The sequence below is a fragment of the Carlito syrichta genome, unplaced genomic scaffold (genome assembly GCF_000164805.1).
Source record: "Carlito syrichta isolate Samal-C Ts95f unplaced genomic scaffold, Tarsius_syrichta-2.0.1 Scaffold313176, whole genome shotgun sequence".
NCBI classification, from domain to species: Eukaryota; Metazoa; Chordata; class Mammalia; order Primates; family Tarsiidae; genus Carlito; species Carlito syrichta.
Window position 1 is genome coordinate 122364 of NW_007257272.1, and position 7020 is coordinate 129383.

Sequence of the window (7020 nt, forward strand, 5' to 3'; positions counted from 1 at the left end):
CCTCAGCCTCCCAAAGGCGCGGGATTACAGGCTGAGCCACCGAGCCCGGCTTAAATTACTTTTATTCTTATCAAAGTCATATGTGCATGTTGTGCTGAATAGCTGGTGGTTTCAGTTGCCCACCTGTCCTGCCCTGCCTGCCCCATCCCACCCCACCTGCCTTGCCCTAGTGCCCATGTCTATTGCTCTCAGCTTATTTCTCCTAATATTTACCACTCTAGGTCTGAAGAACCCCCAATACCCACGGTGCCCCCTTCACTCTAACAGAAGAGGTAATACGCATGTGGATCATTCTCCATTTGCTCACATTGGTCTGTTTGCGCCTCTTTTGTCCCAGGCTCCATTGATCTTGGGTGGTGGGTGGGCTTGGCTGGTGAAGTTCCAGCAGCCAGAGTTGAGGACCAGGGTGGAGGAGGGATATCACACCTGTGCTCCTGTCCTGCCATAGCATCCTCCCTGTAGGGCTGTGGCCCTCCCGTGGCTGCTGCTGGGCACCGCCTCCCGGCCATTGGCTGCCCCCATCCCTGGGTCGGTAGGGGTCAATTCTTGCTAGTCCCTCAGTGTCCTGCCTGGGTTGCAGAGTCTGTCCCTTCATTAGTGGCCCTTCATGCATTGCAGCTGAGAGTGCAGTCTTGTTTCTGCCAGGACCTTGACTGATAGACTAGTCCATAGTCATGTACCTCCTGTTGTCCTAGAAATTTCTCTTACAGTTGGTTGGTTTGAATCCAGATCCACTTGTTGTATTTAGAGGGTTGGAGGTCTCCTACCCCTTCACCTAGAGCAGCAGTGGCCCTGCTGTCCTGTCTTCTGTGACTGCCTTGCGGTGTGGTCTGCTGTGAGATGTCACCCTGCTACCTCCTGATTCTCAAAGCAGTTTCTCAATTCATCAGTGTCATTTATCGACCTGTTGAGGGAGGATTTAGGTTTCTTGTCCACCCTTCAATTTAACTATCTGCATCTTCCATTCTTTTTAAAAAATTTTTTATTTTAAAGATATGGGATACAATTCAGGGTTAGGCATACAAATATCCATTATGCATTATGCAGGTACCCTTATTGATGAGGTGTGCCCTTCCTGTGCCTGGCAGTTTTCCACTCTTGCCAATCCCTTTCTTATAGTATTATAATTGTTTTAGGTCTCTAGGTCCGCTTATGTGAGAACATGTGGTACTCAGTTCTTTTTTTTTTTTTTTTTTGAGTTAGATTCTCTGATGCCCAGGCTGGAGTGTTAGAGTGTAGTGGCACACTCATGAACACCACAGCCTCAACTTGCTGAGTTCAGGCGATCCTTCCACCTTACCCTTTCAAATAGCTGGAACTACAGGCATGCACCACCATGCCCAGCTAATTTTTGACTTATTGTAGAGATGAGGTCTTGCCATGTTGCTCAGGCTGGTTTCAAACCCCTGGGCTCAGGCAGTCCTCTCATCTCGTTCTGCCTCTGGCTTGTCATTGCTACCTGTAGCTTCAGACAGTTAGGGTTAGAACCAGAAAGTGGGGAGAATGATGGTAGGTCTGGGCAGAGACTCAGAGGTGGGTCACCCAAGTGCTTCTGGGAAGGGTCTCAGTGCCTGGAGTGGACAGTATGGCAGAAGCCTCTGGCAAGCTCCTTTAGCTTTGTGCCTGCCCAGAGCCTGGCACAGCAGGCAGCACGTGCAAGAATGTGACTTTGTGGACTCATTGTGAGTGGAAGAGAGGAGTAGGGGGCTGACATGGGGTAGGCAGATGGTGAGCTAAAGTAAGCATTGGAAGCCATGGAGAGCCATGGATGGTTTTTGAGCTGGGGAGAGAGAGAGTGAGAGAAAGGTAGGATTTGGAGGAAGGCTAAGTGGGCAGTCATGATGTGGGAGACAGGATAGGCTCTCAAGCCAGACTACTCTAACACTTCTGACTGTGTGATCTTGGGCAAGTCACTCAATTTCTCTGGGCCTGTTTCTTCATATCACTTCAAATGAAACCAGAGTCCTTAGCACAGCTTACAAGACCCCGCACCATTTGCTGCTCACTCTGTACCCCGTTATCTCTCTGACCTTTTTCACTACTCCTCCTCCTCACTCTGTTCTAGCCCCATTGACGTCACTGATCCTTCTACTTGCTGAGATAGTCCTGCCTCAGGACCTTTGCACTTGGAGTTCCCTCCGCCTGAAATGCTCTTCCCCAGCTATCTGCAGGGCCCAGTCCTCCAGGACTCAGCTCAGGTGACCCATCCTCAGAGAGGCCTTCCCTGGCCGCCTTCTCTAAAGTACACTCTATCCACCCCGCATCTCGTTTCTCCCAGCTTTCTTTTGCTTCATGGCATTAAGTGCCACCTGACTTACTATGGCTTTATCTGCTTATTGTTCACCTCCCCCACTATATAGGCTGAGTAATATCCCAAAATATGGGAGTACAGGTATGAGCCACTGCACCTGGCTGTTTCTGTTACTTTAAAAGCTACTAAGTTTGTGGCAGTAGGAAACTAACACGCCCAGAACAGTGTCTGGCACGAAGTAAATATCTGCTAATTGCTCACGCCTGTAATCCCAGCACTTTGGGAGGTTGTGGTGAAAGGATTGCCTGAGTCAAGGCTGCAGAAACCATGAGCATGCCACTGCACTCCAGCCTGGGTGACAAAGTGAGACTCTGACTTAAATATAATTTCCACATTCTGAGATTATGTCGCTAAACGCCTTGCATGTCACAGGGCTAATATCTAGCTGGATGAATGTCCAAGGATATGATCAACCAGGGCGTTTTGGAGCCCCAACCCAGTCTGGGTTTTCTCTGCTCAGGGCATCCCCTTCTCAGGGCGGGGGGGTGGGTCAGGGTCAGGGAAGGCCAGCAGGTTGCTCTTGGACCACACTCTGCAGTATTTTCTCTGACAGCTTCCTGTTCTCCAGTTTCTCTGTCACCAACTGCATGTCCCACAATTCAGTTCAATCCTGACTACCTGGACTTACCCTCAGATCCCACAAGCTAAAGAACTCCAACCCAAAAGACTGCCCCTGCTTCAGATGCTGGTCCAAGGCCCAGGTCACCTGCACTTCTGACTAATTGGCTATGAATTCAGTGAGTTTCCACAACCCCTCTACAGGTTTGAGAATTTGGTAGAATGGCTCACAGAACTCAGGAACGTACTTTAAGTTTACTGGTTAGTTATAAAGATTTGTTGAGACGAGGTCTTACTCTCTAGCCCAGGTTTGGGTGCAGTGATGTGTTCCTGGTTCATTGCAGCCTCCACCTCCTGGGTTCAAGGGATCCAAGTAGCTGGGACTACAGGCATGCACTGCTACATCTGGCTTATTTTTAATTTTTTTTGTAGAGATGAGGTCTCACTATGTTGCCCAGGCTGGTCTTGAATCCTGAGCAAAAACTATCCTCTCACTTCAGCCTCCGAAAGTGCTAGGATTGCAGGCGTGAGCTGCCACACGCAGCCTAGTTATGAAGAATTCATCTCAAGGTCAGCCGAGTGGAAGAGACACCAGGTATTGGGGATGTGTAGAGCTTCTAGGCCCTCTCTAGGTGGGCTGTCCTCCCAGCACCTTGTGTGCTCGCCAACCCAGAAGCTTCTCTGCATTTTTCTTTAAAGCAATTTTTTTTTTTAACAGAGATGGGGGTCTCACTATGTTGCCCAGGCTGATCTGGAACTCCTGGGTTCAAGTGAACCTCCTACCTCAACCTCCCAAAGCGCTGGGATCATAGGTCTTAGCAACTGTGCCCACACACTTTCTACATTTTTTCTGCACCCCATATGTTTGTATTTTTCTTTCTAATTTAGCTTGTGATTTCTTTCATCTATGGGTATTTTAAACATTTGTGGTTTGGCCAGGTGCAGTGGCTCATGCCTCTAATCCCAGCACTTTGAGAGGCCGAGGCAGGAGGAGCCTGGCAGGTCAAGGCTACTGTAGCCATGAACATGCCACTGCACCCCAGCCTGGGTGACAGAATGAGACTCTGACTTAAAACAAACAAAATAACATTTATGGTTTCTTCCTAGATTTTGTTGTTTCTGATTTTTGGTTTAAATTCCATTGTGGTCCCAGACTTACACTTTGCTGATTTTACTGCTTTAATATTTATCAAGCCCTGTTTCATGCTCCACAGTGTGGTGGTGATTTCACATGCACTTGATTGTGTAGATGAGTGTGGCCATGGACACAGTGATTGTCTTTAGCCCAGGGGTTCCTCCGGCCAGCCTGCCACAGCCAACCCTTCCTCGCCCTGCCCTAACCCCTGGCAGCCACTTATCTGTTCTCCTTTTCTATGATTTTATCACTTCAGGAATGCTGTATAAGTGGACCCACACAGTGTATAACCTCTGGGACTGGCTTTTGTCACTCTGCATAGTCCCCTGAAGATGTGCGCACTCCCTCACAGCAGAGCAGCATTCTATTGTGTGCACCACAGTTGGTTCTCCTGGCTCCTGTGTGTGTACCTGTCCATGGCATGTGGGCATCTGAGTTGCTTCTGGTTTTTGGTTATTATACATAAAGCTGCTATGAAGGTTCATGTGCATGGAGTGGGGTTTTTTTTTTTTTTTTGAGTTGGAGTCTCACTCTGTTGCCCAGGCTGGAGTGCAGTGTCATGCTCAGGGCCACCGCAGCCTTGACCTGCTGGACTCAGGTGATCCTTCTGCCTCAACCTTCCAAGTAGCTGGAGCTACAGGCATGCGCCACCACGCCCAGCTAATTTTTTTTTTTTTTTTAAGCTGTAGAGATGAGGTCTCGCAGAGTTGCCCAGGCTGGTCTCCAACCCATGGGATCAGGCAATCCTCTCATCTCGGCCTCCCAAAGTGCTGGGATTATAGGTGTGAGTCTTTTTTTTTTCAATGTGTGTGAATATACATTTTCATTTTGCTGGGTTAAAGCCTCAAGAGTGCAGTTGAGGGGTTGTATGAAGCATGGTGGTGGTCTTGTAAGCAAGTGTCACCACTTTCCATTCCCACCAGCAATGTCTGGGTGAGCAGTTTCTCTGCATCTTCACCAGCCTCTGGTGGTGTTGCTGGTTTTAATGTTGGCTGCTCTGATCAATGTGTGGTGCCATTGTGGCTGTTGGTTTTGTCTTTCTGGTAGCTACTGCCGTTGACCTCCTTTTTGTGTACTTGTTTGCTCTCATGTGTTCTTCAGTTGTGTTCCTTCTTGGATTTTCCATTTTCTAACTGGATTATTTGTTTTTTAAACTGTTGAGCTTTGCAGGCTTCCCATTCAAGTTTTTTGTCAGGTATGTGGTTTGCAGATTTTTTTTCCCAGTATATAATTTTTATTTTCATCATCCTAACACTGTTTTTACAAGCAATACTTTAAATTTCCATTTTGTCTACTTGACAGGTTTTCATTTTCTGAATTGTGTTTTGGTGTCCAGTGTAAGGACTCTGTCCATTACTGGAGCCTGAAGATACTCTCTTGTGATTTCCCTACAAGTGTCATAGTTTTATATTTAAGTCCACAGTCCATTCCAAGTTAATTTTTGTGTAATTGCAAAATTCTTTTCTTTTTTGACTTTGGCGTCTGCCAGCCCAGCACCATCTGTTGGAAATGTCTCTCCTCCACCGAATTGCTTTGGCAAGATATTTTCACTGGGTGTGGTCTAGATTGATAGTGTAGGACTGTCTCCTTCAGATGCTCTCTGGCTCTGTCCCTGGCCTGCACAGTGTCTCCAGCGACGTCTTTTTATCCCGGGAGCGCATCTGTGCCTGACCTCAGCTCCCAGTGCACCCACCTTTCTTGCCCTGCCGTTGTGGTCATTGCACAGCCCTGCAAGAGATCCCACTCTGCAGGCTGATGCAGTGTTCGACTCTGTCACTAGAGGGCGCCGGAAAGACACCCCAGGAGAGTGGGGGCTGTTGTTCCTGGTCTTGGGGCTTTGTTTTTCAGGCTTCTGTGGTATGCCTGCCAGCAGCGTAGGGGATGTTCAGTGACACCTTCCAGTGGTCGGATTGCTGGCACATTTCCTGGCCATCTAGCTCCTAGGGATTCTGTTTCCCTCATGGCCCAGCAGTGGCTTCCCTGAGAGTTGTTGGAGCCCTGGCAGGAGGTTTCCTGCTCTCTGGCCTTGGCCTGCTGCACCTTGGCCAACTTCATCAGCTGGCGCAGCACAGCCACAGCCACAGCCACCCTCCATGTGAGTCGGGTTCTTGGTTGCTGCAGGGTCTGAGATTTTCACTTCAGTCCAGAGACACAGCTTCTTGGGGTCTGCTGCCTCCTGCCAGGTGGTGGGGCTGCTTCCCGGGCCTCCGTGCTTGTGTCCATGGACATCCCCGCACATGTCAGTGGAAAACCTGCTGTTGCTGGTCATCATTCTTCATGTTAAATGATCCCCCTTCAGATGACTTAGGTGGTTTTCCCTCTTGACTGACTCCTGTACATGATTTGGCTCTTTTGGCTGCTTTTAAGATTTTTCTCATCTCTGGTTTTCTGTAATTTGGGGGGTTTGTGTGTGTGTGTGTCTATTGTGTTGGGGGGTTTGCTGGATTTACTGGGTTTGTTGCTTTTATGAAATTTGAAACTCTTCCCGCTATGCACATACTTCCCCCTCCCCTGTTACTCGTACAGACTTCCTTGATCTGGCCGCCTGGGTTCTGTGACCTTCAGGCCTGTCTTTTGTTTTTCACTTTGCGTAGATTCTATTTCTGCATCTTCAAGTTTTCAGCTGCTGTTAGTCTAAGGCTGAATGTTTTCCATGTGAACCATAGTATTTTTCATCTCTGTAAGTTCAGTTTTTAAAAATATTTTCCATTTCTCTTCTAATCATAACTGCTTTTTACAGATAGATCCTTGAGCATATGGTGCATGTTTAAAATAAGTGTTCCTTTTTTGTTGATCCCATTTTCCTTGTCATTTCTAGGTCTGTTCCTTTTGACCACAGATGCTCCCTGACTTGATGACTTGATTATGATTTTTCAGTTTATGAGAGATTTATTGGGCCCCTTCGTAAATAAAGGAGCATCTGTAATTTATCTTCTACTTATAGGACACATTTTTGTGCTACTAAGTATGTCTAGAGTTTTTTTTTTTTTTTTTTTTTTTGAGAGTTAGAGTCTTA